At 45.0% G+C, this 26790-nt stretch overlaps 1 protein-coding gene across 2 annotated transcripts in view; it reads left to right on the top strand.

The window, feature by feature from the left end:
• LOC144686077 (protocadherin-1-like) overlaps nucleotides 1–26790 on the top strand; it is a 384044-nt gene that overhangs the window by 205785 nt on the left and 151469 nt on the right. The window lies entirely within an intron of this gene.

Raw genomic sequence — 26790 nt, 5'->3', positions numbered from 1 at the left:
GCAGCACAGTTGGCATCAAAACCACAGAACCCCATAATGTGAAGCTTTACAGTCAAATCTACTTCGTCATATTTTTGCGCACAAAGTAAGTGCATATTATACTTGTACACAGTCAACTGACATGTACACACGTGTGCCTTGTGCACATGTTGATTAAATTTGTTTGAACACCCGTGAACATAGTACACACGCTTACACAGGCACCTTACATGCTCCCAACTTCTGCAGAGAACTTGACTCATCTGAAAATCTAAGGGACCTAAAGCGCTCTTTCCCTTAAAACCTTTCTCCCTATGTAGTTGAGGCAAAGCGCTGCTGCGGTAATCGGCCAAGGGAGGCGTGCCACCATTTCTGCTTGCTTTGCAGAGTTTTCATAGCTGGCCTGTAAACGAGGTTGGTGAGATGCCATCATCGTTTTGAACACATTCACGCCCAGGTTGAGAACCGTAACCTCCAACTGACACTTCCCTGGGATGCAATGGAATGAATTCCACTCACCAGTCTTGTCTATTGTAAAATCAATGTGGCTTTAAGCATGTGAAGAACGTGCGTTTCTATAGTGCCTTTCACAGCCTCAGGACACCCCAGAGTGCTTCACAGCTCATCAGGTACTTTTGAAGTGTCATGTTGGAGAAAACATTTGAATATCTATGAAAGGATGATTTTGATGGAAGCTTCAGTCCTCATATAGTCCTGTCAGGTTTCTGTATGGTCCCTAAATATAAGAACTGATTTCTGCACATCTTCCAGCAGTTTTCAGGCTTAGTTGTCGGAGGCCCTTTGAGCCCAAGTCTCCACCTTTCACAAAAGGAAAACAGTGCAGATAAAAACAGAAAATGCTGCAAACGCTCAGCAAGTCTGGCGGTATACGGAGAGAGAAACAGGGTTAGCATGTCAGGTGTCTCATCCTCTCTCATATAGTCCTGATAAAATGTCACAGACATGTCCTGAACTTTCAGAAAGATGGAAGGGCTCCACTCCTAAGCCAAAGCTAAGCCGGGAGCCCAGAATCCAGAAGTCCTGCCCCCGAGCCCGGCACCCGCCATTTTCGCCGGGGGCAGAACGCATTTTGCCCATATGTAGTTCACGGAGGCAGCTGCACATTTAAAAGTGTAGCTGCCTTCAAACAGAAGCAATTTTGGTCATCAAAGTTTCAGAAACATTGTTCTTGGGATTTAGTCATTTGAGGAAAACGTCTGCGCTTATTAGAGTTCTTTGGTAAGGCAAGGTGCCCTTTTGGAGAGGTAAGGTATCCCTTCAGAAGAAGTCAGGACCCCTTTGGGGTTGTTGAGAGTAGACATGAATGTGCATAAAAAGTGGATAAGCTCTGTGGAACTGTCAAGCTGTCAAGTCATTTAAATCTCCTGCTCTTTAAATTTTGAAAGAAAAACAGCAAGCCAAAGTTGAAAAATGTAAGTGCTTGCAATTTTACTAGATGCTTGTCCACATAAGCCTGATGCTATCATTATAGTATTATTTCTGCTTGGCTGCATCCACAACCTATCATCACAGTGGGGGTCCTGTAAGTTCACAGTTTGATTAATAGCTCAAAGGTATTCTTAAGAGATTAGCTGTCTTTGATGTGGAGCTATGAATACAAATGATTATTTTTTATAAAGGATTAAGTACTCAAAGGAAATGTCTTTTTTATAAGGGAATGGGTACTTGGAGGGATTTATATGTATTGAATGGGCTTTTATCAATAACACTTTTTTTGGATTAATAAAATCTAGTCAAGTTCCAAGTATGGAACTTATATTTCTTCTTATCATGGCTCCTGAGCCCTGCCAGTTGTGAATACTGGGTGAGTTGGCTTGGAAAGTATAAAGGCAAAGGGTGATGGGAATGGGTTGGAATGGGTGGACACTAAGTTGGCATAGGGACTATAAAGGGCTATGGTGAGGTGGGGGAGTCATGGATTGGTATGAGGGCGATAGGAGCCAAGATAGAGCAGCATAGGTTGGCACGGAGGGTATGGGAGCCATTGGTGGTGGGTGGAGGGGCATATTTTAGTATGGAGGGAATGAGGGGCCATGGTGGCTGTGTAGAGTGGTATAAGTTCACTTGGAGTATGAGGAACCATGGAGGGTGGGTAGGGGGCATGTTTTGGTATGAATGGGGCATGTGGTGTGTATGGGGGAGGGGAGGGGTGGGGGGGCAGTGGCTGAGCACCTAAGGGCTGTTTTGTGCTGTTACTGTTTCTTTACAACCGAAGTCCCAGAACACTGAGGTGGGCCTTTTAGCTGGCTTGCCTCGGAACCCGGCAGCCTCTGGGGCTGCCTCCAAACCCTTTCCAGGGGGACAGCGGGACCGACTCCAGTTAGCGGCCAACCCCCCCAGATCGGAAACCCAACCACTCGGGGCACTTTCTCCCCAGTCAGGTTTGGGGAGTCAGGAATTCTCCCAACTCTGCACTCCCGAGTTGGGAGAGAAGATTTGGGCCTTTACTTCCATCTCCACAGATGCTGCGTGCCCTGCTGAGTATCTCCACCTTTCCCCTGCCCTGTGCGCTGCCCACCTGTAGCAAATAGAAGGCACGTTTCCTGTGCCACCAACCTTTGCTCTCGAGAACGAGTTGGGCGTTGCTAATAATGGCAGACTGTCAACAGAAGAAATCTCTCAAACTCTGCAGTGCTTTAGGTCAATGTTGATGAGGCAAGGAACAGAGCTACAGGGACATTAAATGAATGATAAATGAAGCTGAACACAAAGAGTGGCCTGTCACTATATATTTCAATCAATGATCTAATTATAATTTGCAATGATTGGTGCCCTGATGTAATAGCTTCAAGGGACCTCTTGGAAGTTTATCTGGAAACTTGGTGTAGACAGAGAGATTGTTGATGCTGATTAGTCTGAGAGAAGCAGACAACTGCTGTAGGTTCCAGAGAGGCTGTATCCCTCAAGAACTTGAAGAGACAATGAACACAGTCTGAAATACACTCTGCCGATTAACCTCCACTCATACAAACTCTTAGCCAACTTAATTTCTTGTTTTTTTTTCCAAATGGTTCTTTCAGCCAAGTCTCTAAATTGTACAACAAGCTCAGACATGACTTATTGGCAGGTCAGTCACATCTTTGTCAACCTTGTGGGGACATTATGAAATCTGAGCAAACAGATATGGAGTGAACTTTTAACCAGTTTAAATATCATTGAATGTAAAGTACTCAGTGCAAATATTGAAATAAGTAAGTGCCCATTGTAAAGTAAAGAGTCAAAAGCTTCATCCAAGGGCAGCTAAAGCCAGTTCTGCTCTGCTCGCTCATCATGTCCCAGCCCATTCCTCAGTGGCTCATTTCGAACTTCCATTTGTGGCAGCTGGTGCCTTTAGCAGTCTAGGCCCGGAGCTCTGGAATTGCCCCATAACCTCTCCATCTCCCCATCTCCACCTTTCAAAAGCTCCTTAAAACTCTTAAACCAAGGTGGGACAGCCCGCAAATACTCTCCGTCTAGGCCCAATCAGGATTTTAATAAACACATTGGGTGGTGGGGGGGCAGTATTAGTCGGCCATTGGTATCACATGACCACACTCCAATGTGTGTGCACTATCCAATGACCAAACGAACAATGACATAACAGCTATGTGGCAAGTTGTTTTCATATCCACTTTGCAGAACACCTTCGGTCTGTCCGCAAGCATTACCCAGACCTCCCTGTCGTTTGCCATTTCAACACTCCACCCTGTTCTCATGCCCACATGTCTGTCCCTTGGCCTGCTGCATTGTTCCAGTGAAGCTCAACGCAAACTGGAGGAACAGCACCTCATCTTCCGACTAGGCACGTTACAGCCTTCCGGACTGAATATTGAGTTCAACAATTTTAGATCATGAACTCTCTCCTCCATCCCCAGCCCCTTTCTGTTTCTTCCCCCTCCTTTTTGTTTTTTCCAATAATTTATATAGATTTTTCTTTTCCCACCTATTTCCATTATTTTTAAATGTATTTCCACCCATTGTTTATCTCTACCTTTTAGCCTTTTTAGTATTCCTTCCCCCCACCCCACCCCCACTAGGGCTATCTGTACCTTGTCTGTCCTGCTTTCTACCCTTAATTAGCACATTCCTTTAGATAATATCACCACCTTCAACACCTCTTTGTCCTTTTGTCTGTGACCTCTTTTGGTTATCTCCACCTATCACTGGCTGCTTGCCCCAACAACCCCCCCCACCACCCCTTAAACCAGCTTATATTTCACCCCTTTCCTATTTTTACTTAGTTCTGTTGAAGGGTCATGAGGACTCGAAACGTCAACTGTGCTCTTCTCCGCCGATGCTGCCAGACCTGCTGAGTTTTTCCAGGTATTTCTGTTTCTGTTTTTGTTTTGTATTCATATCACGTGGGTGTCCCAGTGAGGCTGTGTGAAACGCTATGCTCCAAACTCGCCATGTCTGTTCCAGCCTCAGTACAGGGCTAGGGGGGGGGCGGAAATAAATGATATCTGTGTAATTTTGCCCTTCAACTCGCTAATTACTGTTGTAACTAATTGTATACACAATCCTTCCCTCTGTGCATTGTACCAGCATCATGATCTGCTTCGTGAGAGCTCAGCACTGTTTGTGTTTATAATGAGGTGTGTACTGTGGTAAAAGGAGATAATAACTCGTTTGTTTAGAAAAAATCTGAGCTTTCTAATGTGACACAGGTGGTGTTAACTCAGTCATGTTCCACTGAACTTAGCCAAGAGTTTACACATTTCACCCGTACAAACTGGAGAACAATTTCAGACTTAAAACAACAGCTTTCATTGATATAGCACCTTTCGTGGAGTAAAACACCCCAAGGTGGCTTTACAGGAGCGCTATAAAATACAAATTGACGCTACGCCACATCAGGAAAGATTAGGACAAGCGACCAAAAATTTGGTCAAAGAGATGGGTTTTAAGGAGTGCCTTAAAAGAGGAAAAGAGAGGTGGAGAGATTTAGGGAGGGAGTTTCAGAGCTTACAGCCCAGGCAGCCACCAACAGTGAAGTGATTAGAATTAGGAGTGCTCAGCATTAAAGTTAGGAAGCTCAGGGGATCAGGAGGAGGTTACAAGTCTGTTATTAGTAGCCGTGGTGGGACCAACAACATGTAGAGAATTGCACAGCATGTCAGTTAGCATCTGTAAAGGTAGAAGACAAGTTTGCGCCATTCATCACAACTCTTAGGCCGGGATTTCCCATGCCCGTCAGCGATGGGTGTGCTGGGTGGCGTGAGCGGACAATATGGCGCGATCAGTTTCACAACGGCGTGAAACCATTTTACGATTGTTCTCTCAGCCCGTCGATGGCCGGTCGCGTTTCCTGCCATCGGACGTCGGGAACCTGACTGTAATACATCAGCAAGTCAAGACCAGCCCAACAAACTCATCCCCCCCACTCTCTGGATTGTCCACTCACGTCGCCAGGAAAACACACCAACGTTTCACTGCAGCACATAAGTGACGTGCACCTGGCGGGCTGCACTTCCCCCAGGACTTTTAAAGGTTTGTTTGCCCACCTTGCTTCAGGCAGCACTTGCAGTCATCAGCGCCAGGCTTCACAGGCAGCACCAGGTAGGTCTGTACCTACCAGATCAGCCATTTGAGGGTGGCTTTTCAATAGCTGCAGGGCTAGGGCTTGCTTGGGGAAGGGGGAGAAGTGGGGGAGAAGTTCCCTCAGGCAAGGGAAGAGGCTGCAGGGTGAGGGCTGTCCTGGGGAAGGGGGGTATCCCAGGGTGTGTGGGGGGGCCACATGTTGATCTGTGCAAGTGGCCTCAAGATGATGAGGGCTAAGGAGGCAGTTTCCAGAGGAGATGAGGCCAGATGGATATATAAGGGTATGTGTGAGAATGGGTGGTGATGTCCCTTGAGCTGGCAGTGAGTGAGATGCCAGTGAATGTGTGATGGGCTGGAGTGTGTGAGTTTAGAGTGATGAGCTGGTTGCCACACCCTGGCTTCTCGGATGAGATCATTCATCCTCTATCTACAATGGTTGGCCAACCTCTTCAGTGCAGCATTGGCACTGATCACCATTGCCACCACCTGCCATGCTGGTTTAGTGATGCCTGTCCTGTGGCTAGAGCGGGGGTAGAGGACATCACAGCGGACCTCCACAGCGTCCAAATGGCATTCCAGTGACACATCATTAAACCTGGGAGCTGAAGTCTTTTTGCCTTTCGTGGACAACTTCCCTGCAGCAGCCCCGGGCTGGAAGCGCTGAGATGTGGTGCATGCGGCTGGCGCCAGGTGTGATGAAGCAGTGAGGTGATGGTGTGGCTGGCGAATGAGGGCCCGCCTGCCATGGAAACGGTGTGTTTTCTGGGAATGCATAACTCATGCGATGGGTTTGGGACGATACGGCGTGAAAATCCGCCATCGTGGCCGGCAAACCTGGGACAATTCCGAAAGGGGCATTTATGGTGCTGACCTCTTTCAAGCGGTATTGGGACAACTTGATATCACCCCGACAGGTGTAATTAAAGTAAGTGCGGATTAGAAGCTTTAGTAATTTGTGAAGATACTTTTGCAATGCTGTCCTGGAGGTGTCTGTAGGAGGTGCTAATCATAATCTTGGGGGGATAAAAGTAGAGGGGGAGAAATAGGCAGATACTCTGATCACAGAGAAAGGGATTTACTTATGTCCTGCTCAATAGGCAACGATCAGATGACATCAGCGAAGACACTGGAAAGTTATTAAAGGAACATGCAACTAGTTAAGAGGGTGAAATGATATGGGAGAGGTAGAGAGAAATAACAAAAAAAGACATTGGAGAACTAGGCTATACATTGTTGCCTGATAAACATCTTTTTGTACTGCTGACACACGCTTTGTGATTGAATTTTCTTTCTAGAAATCAAGAGCTGGTAAATTAGAAGATGCGCAGAGTGAAAGCAGAGAACCATTTTACATATTATCTAGTGTTTATCAATAAAATTGATTTTTAATTTGAGGGATAAAATGCTTGAGATTTAATTGCTGGAACTTTTGTATTGGATTGTGGCTGAATTCGAACAATTGGCCTTTGGCTATGAAAAGCTGTGTGATGTACCCCATTTTCAAAACCGAAATTTCAAGCTGGAGGTCTTGTGGTTTAGAGCTTTGAAAAACAGAGTCCTGCATGACCTACTGGGAATATTCAAGGGGGACGGGAAGAAACTCTCATTCAGCCATGGGGCTGTCTGCTACAAGGAGGTTTTTGGAGACATTTCTAGGAAAACTTTTGTGCTGACTGTGTAATCCCAAATTAAGGAATAATAGGTCAGCTCCAATAACACTATTTTAGGAGAGGTGATGGTGTAGTGGTATTGTCATTACACAAGTGATTCTGGGGACCTGGGTTCAAATCCCACCACAGCAGATGGTGGAATTTGAATTCAATTAAATCTAGAATTAAAAGTCTAATGGTTGTAAAAAAAACCCCCATCTGGTTCATTAAAGGAAATCTGCTGTCCTTATCTGGCCTAGCCCACAGGTGACTCCAGGCCCACAGTAATGTGGTTGGCTCTTAAGTGCCCTCTAAACAAGGGTAATAAATACTGGCCTAGCTAGTGAAACCCACATCCCAAGAATGAATATTTAAAAAAAACTCAGTGAGTGATTGAAGCTTGTGGTATTGGCACTGAGTGATGTATTGATTAATGTTTAAGATAAACACTTGATGGAGAAAACAACGTAAGGTTACTTTGATAAAGTTGGGAGGGAGAGGCAGCATAACCCAGTTGGGCCAAATAGCCTTTTTCTGTGTTGTTAATTCTATGTAAATTAAGCTGACACTAATGTTGGCATTAAAGATATCTGGGCTAGGAAGTGGGGGGGTGGAGGGAAGAGAGGAATTCGCCATGGTATTCAGCGATTCATTTCCAATCCCTTCTAATTAGTGCACAGCTATAGTGCTCTTATCTCACTCTGGTTTTCATGCAGCCCAGGCTTGGCATGGATATGTGAGCAGATTTTCCAACAACTGTTGTCCTTAGAACTGAGTTCCTTCTAAGTTTCACCTTTCTCCTTGTTTAAATTAAGTCTGCCTTCCCCACCCCACCCCACCCCACCCCACATCACATCACATGACCTTTGCATGATCTTCCCATTGGAGAACTGCCTATACCATTAAATATTTACTCAACGTTACCGTACACTTGGGTGCCTGAAAGTTCTTCGATTAATAAAAATCCAGTATCCGACTGTTTTAAAGAAGTTGTTCTGAACCTTTTTCTCTTTCTGTTTCTACCTTGTTGATGTTTAACCCTGTCACCATTCGAAGCTGCCCAGAACGCTGCCCGAAAGACCCATTCTACCTTCAAGAAATTATTCTCTGTGCCGTGCATAGGTTTTATTTTAACAATTCACTTTTTGTAAAGCCACTTAAACATGCTGCTGCTTTAGCTTTGTGCTGTCAACCTGACTGGATTCCATCAAAACCTCTATCATGATTGTATCTCAAACCAGCAGTCTTCAAGGTTTCTGTTCCAGGATGCTTATCTTGCCCAGTTTATTCCAAATTTACAACTCCCACCTCCCTCCTGACTCTGCCACTTTCCTCACCCCAAAATGCCTTTGTAATAGTCTTTGCTTTTGGTGACATCTAGCTGAGCTGCAGCACCCCATCAGAATGTTAACACAAGTGTAAACAGTTCTACATCAGTAACAGTTCCCTTGAGATATCGGCACATTTTGCTCTGTTCTTCCTTTTCCTTTCTTTTTAAAAAAATAATATGTTTAAGTAAACTTGTTTTCTTCGATAAGGATATCTTGAGATGATCTGTTTAAAGTGTTTGAGATTATGATGAGAATTTACAAACTAGATAGAGTCAAGTAATTCATTGTGGTGAAGGGGGTAGAATATTAGAAGAGATAAGGTTAAAATTAAGAGCAAGAAGGGAAGTTCGGCAAGGCAGGTTTTTGCCCAAAGCACTTCAGAGTTCCGAAACTTCGGAAGGTCAAAGTAGTCAGGCCATTCAAGTGGCATCTGAATGTGTTTCTGGAGAGAGAAGAGGTTGCAAGATATGGTGGGATATGAGTAAGAAGTGTGATCTATCTGAGAGAGATAGGCTGATGCCTTTCAGCCTGTTTAAAAAATCTTGTGTAAACGTTTATAGCTTGACATTGATGCAACTTAAGAAATAATTGGTAAAAGGAAAGTAAATATTTTAGAGGGACCAGTGTGTTTCTGAATAAATGTTTTCCAATTCTTTTGTGTGTGGGACAGGGAAGGGATAAGAAGTGGAAGGGCCATATGGTCATGATAACATGTCAAAGTACTTGTGATATATTTTCATATTTGTATAAGTATCATGTTGGTGCATTGAAACACATCACCTAGGTAACATGTCTTGATGACCAAGCTAAGTGATATATTGCTGTAAAAAGAGACACGTCTAATCTTTTTGTCTTGCATTCATCAGGACACTCACCAGAATACCAATACAAGGGGGAAAAAAACAACAATTTATACTATATGTGAAGAGAGTGCTGATTGGTTGGCAAGTGGCGTTGCCATGGAGAATGCACCACTGATTCTCCATGGCAACCCCACTTGCCAACCAATCAGCACTCTCTTTACATACAGTATAAATTGTTGTTTTCCTTTTGTATTGGTATTCTTGCGAGTGTCCTGATGAGTGCAAGACAAAAAGCTTAGACGTGTCTCTTTTTACAGCAATACCCAAGTTTTGTGCTATCAAATCACCAACTGATGTATTTTGATCCACCAGCATACCTTGTATTTGATATTTGAAAGAATGAACACTGTTCCTTTTAACTAATTTACTGGGGTAGGGGAGAGAGCTCAATTTGCTCCACTATGGAGTTAGGGGGTAGGGGATGTTTGGAAGGGGCTGTTGAATGGGGACTTTCACACGATGCCCAGTATTTGTCCAACTGCTTCGTCACACTTTTGTTGACAGTGGTTTCAATCTTAACTGGATGAATTTATCCAGTACTGAATGTCTGCCAATGCAATGACAGTGGAGAGGTCGAGACCATTGATGAAGAGGCAGAGCTGTGTGTCGGCAGCATGTATGTAAAAGCTGACACCAGCTCTTCAGAAGATGTTGCAAAGAGGGAACTTGTAAATAAGGAGGCCGAGGGGACCAAGGGTCCTGAGGGACCCTGTAAGTATCGGTGTAGCAGTGATAAGTGAAATCATTGCTATGGTCCTCCGGTTATGATCAGTAGGGAAAGAGCGGAATTAAGTGAGGGCAGATCCAATCAGCTGGATGATGGGAGAGAGGCACTGGAGAAGGATGGTGTGGGTTCACCATCTAGGCAACATTTAATGTTTGTCCACTTCCGTGTGGGTATAAGTTATGCACATAGACACAGATCTTAATTAAGGAACCAAATGAACATTCATGGCCAGTACCATTTGCAGAATGTGGAAGCGGTGAGAGAATAAGAAAAGAGCCTTTGAAAAATTTATTGGATTAATGGGAGAAAAACTAAAATGTCATCTCTGAAGGCAGGATTTGCTAGCAACCCTTTGATCCCTCACTCAGTGATTCCTCATATGCTGAGACATTGCTATAATATTCAATTTGTTGCCATTGCAGCCAAATCTGGCCCTACCCTCATCCAACACCCAGATGCGCAAACCCTTCCTGTAAAAATCACATGAGAGTCATGGGGGGCGGAATCTTCTGCTCTCACCGGTGATGAGCTTGGAGGTGGGAGGGCCATGTCATTGGGTGGGGTGATGGTGCCCCTGAATCCCATCACCTTTCCACCTACACCAGAATTAAGTTCTGGGCGGGAAGGCCCATGGTCAGCCTTCCCATTCCAGCACCGATTGAGGTTCTTGAGTGGTCAATTAATGACCGCTTAAGGGCCTCATCCCACCCCCTGTGGGATTAACCCAGCGGCACGTGGGCCTGTCGCTATGGGGCAGCAACGACAGGTGCAAGTTCCGTGTGACCTTAGGGTGGGATCCCTTGATCAAAGGCAATCAGTGCCTGATTGAGGAACTGGATATCGGGAAGGTGGGCATGGGGCCTGCTGTGAGCCTCCCCTTCCTCTCCCCGCCCCCACCCCGGCCATTGCTTCTGACACCCCCACTCCCTCTCCCTGTGATCCCCACATCACGAAACACACCCCTCCCCAACCCCCGCACACCCCTCCCCAACCCCCGCACCCCCCACATTACTCACCTGTAGACTGTGTCCTCCACGATCCTGGGGCTTTGGGGGTGTCTTCCTGTAGCAGCCATGGCCTCTTCCATGGCACTGTTCCTGGCAGCTCTCACTAGGTGACACTTCCCCATGCTCCCCAGAGAGACAGCGTGGGTCTCTCGCTGGCTCTGTAGCCGGCAGGCTAGTGCCCCGACGCCACCACAAGATTCGGTCCAAAGTGTGGAAGCTTGACTGATTTCCTTCCCCCGATCCCCAAGCCCAGGGGAACAGAAACTAATTGTAGAGTGACAACTGCTGAGGAACTCCCAGCTCAGCACCAACCCAGCGCTGAACTGTGGGCCTTTCATTGTCTGTACAGTCCAGGCCTACACCCATGCTGCTTGTACCCAACTAAGCTATGGAGGAGCAATAGGACATTGATCTCTGCTTAAGGATTCATCACAAAGGGCGATTCTGGCCTCGGCTGTAAATTCTGAGTGACAGTGAATGGAAACTTGAAGCTTCTATACAAGAGGGGACAATGATACTGTCAGTCACCTCAACCAGTGCTGGGCAAACAGATTAACAAACTTCCCAGCGCAGGTATAAGGTCTGTTGTTTTAGCTGAAGATTAGTGAGGGAACAGGAGGGAAAAGCATTAAAGAAGGGATTAAAGAGGGGTAACAATGACGAAGGAGATTTGTGGCATAGTCCTATTTAACATGAAATGACTCTTTGTGCTGAGCCTCAACTCTGCAAATTCAACCTTCAAGTATCTGGAATGAATTACTTTTTGACTGAGTTTGGGAATGAATAGAAGCAGTGAACGTAACTCAACTGTTCTGTCTAAAGGAAGAGTGTAAATCTAGGAGGATTAGCTTTCTGACCTGTTCTGGAGGCATGTTAGAGCAGTGTAGCAGTTGTCTGCCTGCACATTGAAATGCTGGTGCAGTTCCATAATGGGAATAGCGATGGGCATTCTCGCCTTAGTATCTTTATCTGTTCCCCAACGATTTTTTGGCAGACTTGACCTGTTCACGCAAAACAATGTAGGCTTTGCTAAATGGAAGTGAGTCTGGAAGAATGTGTTGACAGATGCTTCTTTCAATGCTACTGTTGGGTATTGCTTCCATGTTAAACTATATTGATGGGATTTAGCTATTGTTCCCCCAATCCCCTCCCACACCTCACACCCCCTCCCCAACACACACACCCTCTCCACCCACATCCTCCCCCACTCTACACCCCTTCCCCATCCCACACACCCTCCACACCCTACACCTCCTCCACACCCCCTCCCCACCCCACACCCCCTTCACCCCATATCCCCTCCATACCATCGTCTTGCAAAGCCCTAAATTGAAGACCTAATCATGAGAAATTTGAATTGAAGGGCACAAGTGGGTAGGGTAGGGATAATCACCTGGATTGTCCAGGAGTCTCCCAGAGTTAAAGATTGATGTCCTGCACATTGCTTTGGGTAAACTTGGGAGAAAAAAATTAGGAGGCATCACAAAAACATGTTCTTCTTTGAACCCTTTGTTACTTCAGAAGATTTATGGAGGCGATAGGGAGAAGATGGCTGGAGGTAGAAGACCATGTGATGAAACCTCCAGGAATAAGTCCAACCAGAATTGGCAACTGATACAGAGGGCAAGGATTGTAAATCAATTGAATATTCAGGTCAAGCTGATATCCTTCCTTTTGAATAAGAGAGAGTTCCCAGTCATTTTCCGCTGGTGTGAGGAGGAAGCCCTTTCCCACCAGCAATGAATACCCTTTAACTGACCTCAGCGGGTGCTGTTGAGCAAGTACTCATTAACCTCAGGATGTGCCCTTTTAACAACAACTAAAGCCCTGTGGCCTTGAAGTGCAACATTAAGCACAGCTTTTGCCTCAGCAGGGGTAATACACTTTGGGAATAATCCTCCTGTCCCTTTTAAATGGCACATTCTCTTCACGTACTGAGAGCCACACCAGGGTGGGGGATCCAGTTGTGAACCTGCACCGTTTTGTCTGACAATACATTTTGCAAAGACTGAGCAACGTGAAAAGTTTGGAGATAAGAAGGGTTAATAAGAAATTGTTCACAGCCGTGCCCTGTTCAGTGCTGAGTGAAGAGTAGGTGTCCCTCAGTGTTTTGTGTCTGGACAAATATAGGTGCAGCCTTTATGCGGCTGCATTGGTAAATAAAGCACAGAGTGAGCAACATCCCCCTCATTCAGAGAACCTTACCCAACAAGAAATGATTAATTATTAGCGAATCTCCTGACCCAAGAATGGTGGGTATTGTTCACTCGATCTGTTGTATCATTGCTGTTCCAGCCATCATTCCACAATGATATCATGTTTGCTCATTGGCAAGGCCAGCATTTATTGCCAATCCCTAGTTGCTCTGAGAAAGAGGTGATGGGTCTTCTCCTTTAGCTGCTGTCTGTTTTCATAGCAGTGCGTTCTGGCAGAGTGGCTGTTCAAGGCCAGTCCCGTCTTAATAGAGGTGGGGGTGTGGAGTCACTCCACTCCGGCTGCAAGCGCATTCCCTAATAAACCCTACAGACCAGGAAGGCGGGCGTGTTTAGTCCTCAGTTGGCCTTTAGCTAATCCCAGAAATATTACCTCAGCATTCCCGGTGTTGCGCTGAGGGGTAGAATCAACCGGAGATATTGGTCTGATCGCAATACATAAGAAAATGAAAGAAAGACTTACATTTATATATCGCCCCTTTTGTGACCACCGGACGTCCCAAAGCACTTTAGAGCCGATGAAGTACTTTTGAAAGGTAGCCACTGTTGGAATGTAGAAATGTGTGAGTCAATTTTCGCACAGCAAGATCCCATAAGCAGCAATGTGTTAATGACCAGATCTGTTTCTGTGATTTTGATTGAGGAATCAATATTGGCCCAGGAGACCAGGGAAAACACTTCTGCTCTTTTTTGAAATAGTGCCACAGGATATTTTGTATCTCCCTGAAAGGGCGGACAGAGTCATGGTTTGACAGCTCATCTGAAAGATGGCACCTCCAATAGTGCAGCACTTGCTCAGTACTGACCCTTTGACTGTGGACACTCCCACAGTACTGACCTCCCAACAGTGCAGCACTCCCTCGGTACTGACCCTCTGATCATGTGACACTCCCTCAGTACTGACCCTTCAACCATGTGGCACTCCCTCTGTACTGACCCTCTGACCATGCGGCACTCCCTCAGCACTGACCCTTCAACCATGCAGCACTCCCTCAGTACTGACGCTCTGAACGTGTGACACTCCCACAGCACTGACGCTCCGCCAGTGCAACATTCCCTCAGCACTGGCCCTTCATAAGTGCAGCATTCCCTCAGTACTCACCCTCCAACCATATGACACTCCCACAGTACTGACCCTCCGACAGTGTAGCATTCCCTCAGTAGTGACCCGTCGACTGTGCGGCATCCCTCAGTATTGATCCTCTGACAGTGCAGTGCTCCCTCAGTAATTACCCTGTGACAGTGCAACATTCCCTCAGTATTGCGCTGGAGTGTCACCCTTACATTTGCTCTGGAAGAAAACCTGTGTGAGTGGCCATACGGGGAGGGCAGGATTAGGCAGAGCAGCAATGCCTCTGATGATTGATTGTGAATGAGAGAGAGAGATGTAATTACATTCAAAAAATGCATTTCCTCCTCTCAGGATAACCCAAAGTGTTTCACCGGTATCAAAGAGTATGCCAGCCTTCTAGTTGTGTTACTGGACTAGTAATCCAAAGCAAAAACAGAAACATAAATACCTGGAAAAACTCAGCAGGTCTGGCAGCATCAGCGGAGGAGATCACAGTTGACGTTTCGAGTCCTCATGACGCTTCAACAGAACTAAGTAAAAATAGGGAAGGGGTGAAATATAGTAATCCAAAGGCCTGGATTACTCAACTAGAGACATGGGGCGGAATTTTATGGCTTTGTTGTGGTGAGGGCGGGGCCGTGAAATGCAGCGAGACATTCGAAAGTCCATTGACTTCAACGGGACCGTAAATTCCCTCCGGCGTGAAATTCCGCCCACGAGCTCGAATTCCTCACAGCAGCTGGGGAATTTAAATTCAATATTTAAATGCATCTGGAATAAAAAAGTTAGTCTCAGTAATGGGACTATGGAACTACCAGATTTCGGTAAAAACCCGTCCGGTCCACCAAGGTCCTTCAGGGAAGGAAACCTGATGTCCTCACCTGGTTATGCCTGCATGTGACTCCAGTCCCACAGTAATGCGGTTGACTTTTTAGTCACCCCCTGCAATGGCCCAGTGAACCCCTCGGTTGTATTCAAGTTCACCATCACCCTCTCAAAGGCAGAGAGGGATGGGGAATAAATGCCGGCCTTGCCAGTGATGCCCACATCCTGTGAATGTTTTATTTTTAAATGAAGTACCTTTTTAGGTGAAGTCACTGCTGTAACAGAGGAAACATGGCAAATAATTTACACACAGCAAGATCCCGCAAACAGGAATCTATCATAGTGATGTTGGCTGAGGGATGAATACTGAACAACACATCAGGAAGAACGTTCTGATTTTTTTTTGTTAACAGTGCCATGGGATCAGGTCTTCAGTTTAACATCTCATCTGAAAGACAGCACTTGCATCAGCGCGGTACTCCATCAGCGGGTTTCTGTGCACAATTTAGCTGAGCCCACAAGTTTCTGATTAAGAGGTGAGAGCGCTAACCCACTGAGCCACAGCTGACAAAGCAGAAAGCTCAGTCAGGGAGGGTTTCCCCAAACCGATTGTTGACCAGTGATTCCTTTTCAGAAAAATATGGGTGTGAATAATATGGGCGAGTTATCACTGGCACCTTGAAGTCACATCGCAGAGGAGGGTGGGGATTGGGCCGGGGAGATAAATAAATTAGCAATTACCTTGATTATAAAGCAAGCTAAAGACAGACACAAGTAATCATCATGGAAATAATCTGATAATGGTAACAAAGAGTGATCTGACCGTTGGAATCATTTAATGTAACAATGGAGCTCTTTTAGAGCAGTTTTGAGGTTAGAGGAGCAATTTTGAAACTGTTTTTGCTGAAGGAAGTGAGTTGTCTTGTCTATGGTCCCCTTTGACATAGAAACATAGAACTTAGGAGCAGGAGTAGTTCATTCGGCCCTTCAAGCCTGCTCTGCCATTCAATAAGTTCATGGTTGACCTGCTTTTGGTCTCAACTCTATTTTCCTATCTGTCCCCCATAACCCTTCACCCTCTTGTCTATTAAAAATCTGTCTAATTCAGCCCTGAATAAATTCAATGACCCAGCCTCCACTGCTTTCTGGGGAAGAGAATTCTACAGACTAACGACCCTCTGAGAGAAAACATTTCTCCTCATCTCTGATTTAAAAGGGAGACCCCTTATTTTTAAAATGTGTTCCCTAGTTCTAGCCTCCCCCACAAGAGGAAACATTCTCCCCGTATCCCCCCCTATTAAGTCCCCTCATGATCTTATGTGTTTCAATAAGATCACCTCTCATTCTTCTAAACTCTTAATAGGTATAGACCCAACCTGTTCAACCTTTCTTCATAAGATAAGCCCTTCGTCCCAGGAATAAATTGAGTGAACCTTCTTGGAACTGCTTCTCAAACAATCATATCCTTTTTCAAAACTGTACACAGTATTCCAGATGTGGTCTCACCACGGCTCTGTACAGCTGCAGTATTGCAGTCCCCTTGCAATGAACAGCAACATTCCATTTGCCTTCCTAATCACTTGCTGTACCTGCATGTTAACTTTGTGTGATTCGTTTACCAGGACACCCAGATCCCTCTCTACCTCAGAGTTCTGTAATCTCTCACCATTTAAGTAATATGCTGCTTTTCTATTCTTCCTGCCAAAGTGGACGAGATCATATTTTCCCACATTATCCTCCAACTGCCAAACTTTTGCCCACTCACTTAAGCCGCCTATATCCCTTTGCAGACTTTTTACCTCCTCTTGAAAACTTACTTTCCTACTTATCTTTGTGTCATCGGCAAATTCAGCCACCATACAGTCGGTCCTTTCATCCAAGTCATGAATATAGATGGTAAATAGTTGAGGCTCCAGCACTGATCCCTGTGGCAATCCAATAGTTACAGCTTGCCAATCTGAAAAAGACCCATTTATTCCTACTCTATGCTTCCTGTTAGCTTTACCCATGATAACATGTTACCCACCATGAGCTCTTATTTTGTGTATCCTATTTTGATGTGGCACCTTAGCAAAAACTTTTTTGGAAATCCAAGTCCACCACATCTACAGATTCCCCTTTATCCACCTTGCTTGTTACTTCATCAAAAAACTCTAATAAATTAGTTAAACATGATTGAAAGGGGCTTTGCTTGAAATATGTTGAGAAGGTTTCTAGGGATATTAACAACGGTGGATTACTTTTCCCCAGAAGAGATATAAATGTCGTGTCCCTTGAAGTAATGAATCAGCAGCAAATACGAGGCCAATTGTCGACGATGGATTCCTTTGTGGACTTTGGGTGATGACTTTTTCTTCACCAACATAAGACCAAAAGACCTTAAGACATAGGAGCAGAAATTAGGCCATTCGGCCCATCGAGTCTGCTCCGCCATTCAATCATGGTTGATAAGTTTCTCAACCTCATTCTCCCGCCTTCTCCCCGTAACCTTTGATCCCCTTACCAATCAAGAACCTATCTATCTCGGTCTTAAATACACTCAGTGACCTGGCCTCCACAGCCTTCTGTGGCAATGAATTCCATAGATTCACCACTCTCTGGCTAAAGAAGTTTCTCCTCATCTCTGTTCTAAAAGGTCTTCCCTTTACTCTGAGGCTGTGCCCTTGAGTCCTAGTCTCTCCTACTAATGGAAACATCTTCCCCACGTCCACTCTATCCAGGCCTTTCAGTATTCTGTAAGTTTCAATCAGATCTCCCCTCATCCTTCTAAACTCCATCGAGTATGGACCCAGAATCCTCAAACGTTCCTCATATGTTAAGCCTTTCATTCCTGGGATCGTTCTCGTGACCCTCCTCTGGACCTTCTCCAGGGCCAGCACATCCTTCCTGAGATACGGGGCCCAAAATTGCTCACAATATTCTAAATGTGGTCTGACCAGAGCCTTATGAAGCCTCAGCAGCACATCCCTGCTTTTATATTCTAGTCCTCTCGAAATAAATGCCAGCATTGCATTTGCCTTCCTAACTACCAACTCAACCTGCAAGTTAACCTTAAGAGAATCCTGGACTAGGGCTCCCAAGTCCCTTTGCACTCCAGACTTCTGAATTCTCTCCCCATTTAGAAAATAGTCTATGCGTCTATTCTTCCTACCAAAGTGCATGACCTCACACTTCCCCACGTTGTATTCCATCTGCTACTTCTTTGCCCATTCTCCGAACCTATCTAAATCCTTCTGCAGCCTCCCTGCCCCCTCAATACTACCTGTCCCTCCACCTATCTTTGTATCATCTGCAAACTTAGCCAGAATGCCCTCAGTTCCTTCATCTAAATCATTAATGTATAAAGTGAATAGTTGTGGTCCCAACACTGACCCCTGCGGAACTCCACTAGTCACTAGCCGTCATCCTGAGAAGGATCCCCTTATCCCCACTCTCTGCCTTCTGCCAGACAGCCAATCTTCTATCCATGCTAGTACCTTGCCTCTAACACCATGGACCCTTATCTTACTGAGCAGCCTCCTGTGCAGCACCTTGTCAAAGGCCTTCTGGAAGTCCAAGTAGATAACATCCATTGGCTCTCCTTTGTCTAACCTACTCGTTACCTCCTCAAAGAATTCTAACAGATTTGTAAGGCATGACCTCCCCTTGGTGAAATCATGCTGACTTTGCCCTATTTTACCATGCACTTCCAAATATTCTGAAATCTCATTTTGTGTGCTGATGCCAAACCTTGGCACAGAGGTCATTTGCCAGTCCTGGTGCCATGTTCCTCATCCAGAGCTACCTGCACCAATTCCATTCCTCACTCTTTCCCCATATCCTGTAACAATTTTCCCTAATTCTCTTTGGGCACAAAGCCACAGCTTTGCCCCCTGTGCCAGGAATTTCCCTGGGCTTGTGGGTTCTGTCATTTGGCTGCCATAGTTTTGGTGTAAATCCCATTTACTCATCCTATCCAGGATTCATGGTGAATTTATGGTGGCCAGTCAGAAGAACACGTAAGAGGACGCTTAGTGATGGAGGACCTTCCTGTGCACAGTAACCTGTGTCAGTGATGTTTTGGCAAATAAGATGTTCTCAATGGATTTCATCCTGTTGTCATCGCCTCACTCACCTGTTCACAAGCTGTGAGCATAGCTGTAAACACTTACTCACTGCCAGCAGTCAATATTTAATTCCTTTGTATGAGCACATACACCTTTCCACGCACAATAAACCCTGGGCGTTATCTTCCATCTCTAAAGTAAACACAGATAAAGAACGAAATGTAATTCTTTCTACAGAGGTGTCAATTCCAGCTACATCAGCAGACAGTGAAGGCTACTATCATCGTGACTTTGGTTTCTTATTGCCGCTGATATTTGTCCTTTTTCGTTTTTCTCCCCTTGCTGAATATTCCCCCTATGCTAGACTGAAGACTTAAAGCACCCTCCACACAGAATAACACAGCATTTACAGCATAGGGACAGGCGGGGGCTCTTTTAGCATTCTGGTAAATCTCCTTTGTGCCATTGTCAACTTGCAGATGCCCTGCATTTTGATCTTGCTCTTTTACCTGTGATTATAGATTTTTAAGAATATATTCCCTCCCCGAATCTTGGGCAGTGTGGCCTGCAGTAAAGGAAAAATGTGATTTTATTCAGCAGTGATTTGTACCTGTCATCTCCCCACACAAATCACTCTGCATTTGAATGTAGATATTTTCTGTTGGCTACATTAGCACTTAACCTGTTTGTTCATTTTACAATGCTTTAGCAAAGCTACATTAAAACACCATACAGAGGAATGACAAGTAACCGTGTTAAGCATTCATCCATGAACATTTTTGCTGAAGCATTTCTAAAGTCTATAGAAATGTAAAGTTCAGGGTTGGAAGCTGTACTGTGGAGAGATCAAAAGATATAGGACTCAGCTCTTCAAATGAGGCTTGTGTGTGTAGAATCTCAGCTGTAAACATTTCATATCTGCACAAAGGAAAAGATTTTCATTTATATAACACCTTTCATGACCTCAGGATGTCCCAAAGCACTTTGCAGCCAGTGAAGTACTTTTGAAGTGTAGCCACTGCAACAACGTAGGGAAACATGACAGCCACTTTGTGCACAGCAAGATTCCACTGACAGCAACGTGATAAAACCAGACGATTTTTAAAATCATTCTCAGGATGGCGACGAGTTTCTTGAGTGATGTTGGAGCTGCACTTATCCAGGCAAGTGGGGAGATGGTTAGATTCTCTCTTGTTGGAAATGGTCATTGCTACAAATGTTACTTGCTACTTTTCAGTTCAAGCCTGAATAATGTTCAGGTCTTGCTGCGTATTGCCATGGACTGCTTCAGTATCTGGGCAGTCGTGAATAATACTGAGCACCGTGTAATCATCAGTGAACATCCCCACTTCTGACCTTACGATGGAAGGAAGGTCATTGATGAAGCAGCTGAAGATGGTTGGGCCGAGGACACTACCCTGAGGAACTCCTGCGGTGATGTCTGGGAACTGAGATGATTGACCTCCAACATCCACAACCATCTTCCTTTTTGCTCAGTATGAATCCAACCAGCGGAGAGTGTTCCCTTTGAATTAAATGAGGAATAAACAGTAGTCAGGACATGGGAGAGAACTTTTTTTTAAATTTATTCTTTTGTGGGATGTGAGCATCACTGGCAAGGCCAGCATTTGTTGCCCATAACTAAATGCCCTCGAACTGAGCATCTTGCTGGGAAATTTCAGAGGGAAGTTAAAAGTCAACCTATTCCCTTACTCTCCTTCAAAAAAAAGTGTCACGAGATCTTTTATGTCCACCTGAAAGGGAAGGCTGAATCTAGGTTTAGCTTTTTTATCTGAATGCCAGCATCTCTGGCACTGCGGCGCTCCCTCAGCCCTGCACTGAAATGCAAGTTTGAACCATGGGATCAGATCTCTGGAGGAGGAAGCAAAATCCTCTAACGCAGAGGTAAGCATGCTTACAGTGAACCACTGCTGACCTCAATACAGAAAAAGTATTGCCTCTGTTATTTAGTGAAAGATAAACCCTCTTTCAACTCAGTTTGAACAAATCTGTGCTGAGATGGGACATAAAACTACCTACTTATAAATTCTCATCACGGGGGTTTTTACTGCTTATAAAGTCATCTGAACAGTACATTTACTGAGAGCGCGGCTTCAAGCTGCAGCTGCATGAGTCTCTTGTGAAAATTTAAGTAGCAAGACAGATTCGCAAGCATTGATGTACTGCAGCGCAGCAACATAACTACCATTGCAGTCTGATTATATAGACACTGGACCAGTGCACTCGATACATCAGCTGCGTGGTTGATTCACAGCTTCCCAAGCGGCAGTTTATAAGAACAAAGTTCAGAGGATGAAATCTTTTCAATTGTCTCTCTGGAGCAAAGATTGTAACATTTGCAGGAACCTGGAGAAATTTCAAGAAGACCTCATTGCCTGGAAACCAGTGTCCGAACGGCGACATCACACGCATGGAGCCTGACCAAATACTCACAGCAGAAGATAAACAATTGTTTCGGAAACTCAGCCAGCAACAGTTTGTGAATGGACACCATAATGCATGTGAAAATAAAGACTTTTAAGTAATGGTCACATACACAAAGGAAGCTGCTGGTGCCTTAGGACCAGCAACAAAAAAAAAAGACTTTGCAATTATATAGTGTCTTTCACAATCTCAGCATGCTCCAGAGCTCTTAGCAGCCAATTAAGTACTGTTCATCGTGTAGTCGCTGTTATAATGTAGGAAACACAACATCCAATTTGTACACAGCAAGCTCCCACAAAAACAGCAATGAGATGAATGTTGGTTGAGGGATAAATATTGAGCAGGGCAGCGAGAAGAGTTCCCCTGCCCTTCTTTGGATACAGGAATCAGGAGGTGAGTTACTTGCCACAGAATATCCCAGCCTCTGACTCGTAGCCACAGTATTTATGTGGTTGGTCCAGTTAAATTGCTGGTCAGTGGTAACAGCCAGGATGTTGATGGTGGGAGGTTCAGGAAATGTCGAGGGGAGCTGGTTAGATTCTCTTGATGGAGGTGGTTATTGGCTGGCACCATCTCAGATGACAGACAGGACAATAGGTTAGCATCTCAGGATTTCTGACAGTGCAAAGCTCTCTCGGTACTGCATGGAAGTGGCAGCTTAGATTATGTGTTCAACTCTCTTCAGTAGGACTTGAACCCTTAATCTTCATGACCCAGAGGTGAGAGTGCTACAAACTGAGCTATGGCTGACACTCGGCTGGTCAATCTGTGTCATGCATTCGCCCATGGATTCATTCTCATGAGCTGTGCTAATAATCTTTCCACTGCATGGCTTTGTTTAAGAGCGATTTAAGTTGTTATTTACTCTGTGTCAGTTTGACTCAGTAGCCTTGCATCTGAACCAAGAGATTAGGGGGTCAATCCCCATTATAGACTTGAGTGCACAATCTAGGCAGAGACTCCAGTGTAGTATTCTGTGCGTTATGTTTGAGCAGGTGCTGTGTTTTGGATGAGGCCTTAGACTGAGCTCCTGCCAGCCTGTTCAGGTGGATGGAAAAGATCCCCAAGTACGTATTTGATCAACAGCAGGGATTTCTTTGCTGTCCTGGCCAACAATCCTCTTTCAGCCAACACAGATTAACTGATTCAACCTATTTGCTGTTTCCACAATCCTGCAGTGCCTAAATTGCTCACAGAACAGTGACTAAGTTTCAAAAGTAATTCATTGGCTGCTTTGCAATGTCTGACAGCATGAGAAACATTATAAAGATGCACTATCCTTTTTTATTGTGCTCCCACTCTTTGTTTTCTTGGCTCTCTCTCCCCCTCTCTCTCTCTCTCTCTCACCCTCCCTCTCTCCTTTTCATTCCTTCCCTCCCTTTCCTTTCTCCTTCTTTCTTAGAATTGCATGGTAATTATTACAGCACGTCCAGGCCATTTAGTCTAAGCAGTCTATGTTGGTGTTGCTGTCCCTCAGTGGCTCTCCCACGAGACTGATAAGCAGGCCTCCCAACAGAAGAGGCCCTCTAAGGTATGCTTAAGACTTTTCTCTGGGGCCATGAGGATTAGGAGAGCTCCTCATAGCCTCACGAGGCAAGTTGCAGCCTCCTCTGCTCAGCAGCCAAATCCCCAAACCCCTTTCCTCCTGAGACATGCAAAATTCTGAAGGGACCTGAGAGGGCTGATGGTGGGAGGATGTTCCCCCTTGGCTGAGGAGTATAAAACTAAACTTCAGAATAAGGAGTCGACCAACCTATGGCAGATGAGGAGAAATTTCTTCACCCAAAGGGCGGTGCACCTTTTGGAATTCACAACCCCAGGAGGTTGTGGATGCTCATTTGCTGAGTATAATGAAGACCAAAGTCAACAGATTTTTGAATATGAAGGAAATCAAGGGATGTGGGAATAGTATTTGATGATGCACCTGAGGATTGTGGCACGGGCATTTTCTGCAGACACCTTCAGAGGCTGACAGTACTCCCTCGGTCATTAGGTGGCTTAGCTCATCACACAGATTTCAACCTATTTATCCCAGCCACAATGTAGGTTTGGCTTCCTGCTATGTTGATCCCAAATCCAGTTTCTCCTGTGCGTACTGCCTTCATCGGCATCTCACTGGTACTTGAAGGATTGTCTAAACAAAGTGATGTCTGCTGCAGTTCATCCCAAATAGCAATGCCATCCTTCATCTCCCTGCGTGCCCTTGATATCTGCAGAGCTGTTTACACTTTCTTATTGTGTTCTGCTTCTGATGCTTCCGATTCATACCCCCTGCCCACCCCACACTGTACGACAGTTACTTCTTCAGTGGCCAACTCCTGAACTCTCCTGTTCCAATGCAGATTCACCTCCATAATTTCAGTAGTAACCACTTACACGTTCCTGATTTCCTACTAACCAGCATCGGCAGCCATGCCTTTGCCTTTCTAGATTCTAAACGCTGGAATTCCCTCCATAAACCTCTCAGCCTCTTTCTCCTCATTTCCACTCTTTCTCCTTAAAAAAAACCTAACTCTTTGATGCTCACTTGTTACAAAAGCGGGCCAGAGGCTAGGAATCCTGTGGTGAGTAACTCACCTCCTGACTCCCCAAAGCCTGTCCACCATCTACAAAGCACAAGTCAAGGGTGTGATGGAATACCCCCCACTTGCCTGGATGAGTGCAGCTCCCACAGCACTCAAGAAGCTCAACACCATCCAGTACAAAGCAGCCCACAAACATTCACTCCCTCTACCACTGGTGAACAATGGCAGCAGTGTGTGCCATCTGCAAGATACACTGCAGATCTCACCAAGGTTCTTTGGACAGCACCTTCCAAACCCACAGCCACTACCATCTAGAAGGACAAGGGCAGCAGATAGATGGGAACACCACCATCTGGAAGTTCCCCTCCAAGCCACTCACCATTCTGACTTGGAAATATATCGTCGTTCCTTCACTGTCACTGGGTCAAAAAACTGTTGTTATGTCTCCTCATGTGGATTGGTGTCAATTTTTAGTTTGATAATGCTCATTTGAAGTGCCTTGGGATATTTTACTATGTAAAGGGTGCTATAGAAATGAAAGTTGTTGATCTGCTGCTGATATTTTCTACATCTGTAGTGATACAACATTTCAACATGACAGGTCTCACTTCTGGGCATTATTTTTCAGAACGTATGAATGTAACGTATCTGTCTCTCTAAGAGGGATTCCTTTATCCTCCTCGCTTTCTCCAATGCATAACATATTCAACACGATTGCATCGGCACATAGGGTGAGAGATCAAGCACTCAGAAATGTGGCTGACTTGCCCTCTTTCATCGCAAAAACTGATCAGCCTGTAGCACTTAGTCATTTGAAACCTCAAGCCTTGTCTTCAGAAGATAAGTGGCAATCAACCAACTCTTAAATGGTTTCAAATGAAGTCTGGGGAATGAGTTGATAGAAGAAGGGGAACATTAATGTGATTTTTGCCGTAAAGCATCCACATGTTATGACAGAGAACCTGACCCTTTATATAAATGGAAAGCGTGCTGCATTAGCTGATGTTTTGCAAGGTTCCTGAGTGCTAAGTTCAATGTCTTAGGATAGCAAGGTTGAGCTTTAATTGATGCTTGATTGGCAGTGTATTGAACAGAGCCAGGCAAATATGTTCCTCTGCTACATCCTGTACATATTAAATAATTATCTGGCACTTCTAGTCTATTTGTCTCCACCAAGAGTCATGTACCTCTGTCCCTAACTGATGGAAGGGGGTCTACTAATTATTGCTGAAGGTGTACACTGCTGCCACTTTAATTGTCATCACCTCCGAACTTTGAAGGCCAGAGATGTCAACTTCATGGCAGCAGCTGTCATTGTTAAAATGAGAGAGGCTATTTTATTCCATTAATGTTATTTCCCCAGTGCAGATGTGCCCCTGTCTCTCATACAATGAAGAAGGCTTTGTTATAACTGCTAATGTGGCAGAAACGGTCCAACACCAGTGAGATCAGTTCTGGGCTGTCGAAGATTGATCCTTCCCTCCAAAGGAAACTCTGATCTTCCCAGCGATCAAATGTTTTGCAGGATCTGAAAGTTAGTCTGGATTGTCCATGTCATTTTGACATTATAGAACAAAGACGTTTTGTAGTAGCGTCAAGAAGTTGGTGCTATTGAGTCTTCCCATTCCCACACAGTGAAGAGTAGACTGAAAACTGTACTTTCTTTAATTCATTCATGGGATGCAGGCATCACTAGCAAGGCTAGCATTTTATTGCCCATCACCAATTGCCCTGAGAAGGTAGTGGTGGGCTGCCTTCTTAAACCAACATAATGTAATGGTTTGCTAGGTTACATCAGGGGGAACTCAAGAGTCAATCCATGTTGGAGTGGGAATGTAGTTGCACTAGGGAAGGACAATTAGTTCCCTTCCTAAAGAACGGTTTGCAAACCAGCTGTGGTGGCATCACTCCATTCAGTTGCCTTGGTTCTAAGCTCTGGAATTACCTCATTAAACCTTTCTCTCCACCTCTCCACCATTTCTTCACCTTTAAAAGGCTCCCTTAAAACCTCATTGGCCCATGCTGATCACACTCCTGTGGTCTACTGCAATCCCAGCAGTTGGTATAATGTATGAAGCACAGAAAGAAGCATTCATCCCGACAGGTTGCTGACTCCTGGTCATTTTTACTTCTTTAATTTCCAATTTTTTTCGTTAAACTGAGTCAAATTCTCAATATGCCAATGATGAGATTTGAACTCAATGTTCTTCTGGATTATGGGTCCAGACCTGTGGGTTACTTATCCAGTAATATAACCACAACACTGAAGCAAGTTAATGGTAACGTTCCTCTCCCCTGAGCCAGGATATAACTCTCCATCCCATCCCCAGACATTCCTGACAAGTGGCTGTGGGAGCTCTGGCTTTGAATTCCAGTTTGGCAATAGGAATACCAAATAGTGGTGGATATATTCTGAATTGCTATGTTGCTGACATCTTGGCCTATGTTGATGTAACCACTGGCAAAGCAAACATCAAGAATGCCAAGTTACTGGAGTGAGGACAGGTCCTCCAGGGACTCAAGCACACAGTTCCCCATTCTTATCAGTTGACTAGTTGTATCTATCA

Source organism: Cetorhinus maximus, chromosome 10, assembly GCF_964194155.1.
Source record: "Cetorhinus maximus chromosome 10, sCetMax3.hap1.1, whole genome shotgun sequence".
NCBI lineage: Eukaryota > Metazoa > Chordata > Chondrichthyes > Lamniformes > Cetorhinidae > Cetorhinus > Cetorhinus maximus.
Note: the sequence above shows the minus strand (reverse complement) of the source record. Positions and strands in the feature narration are given on the sequence as shown.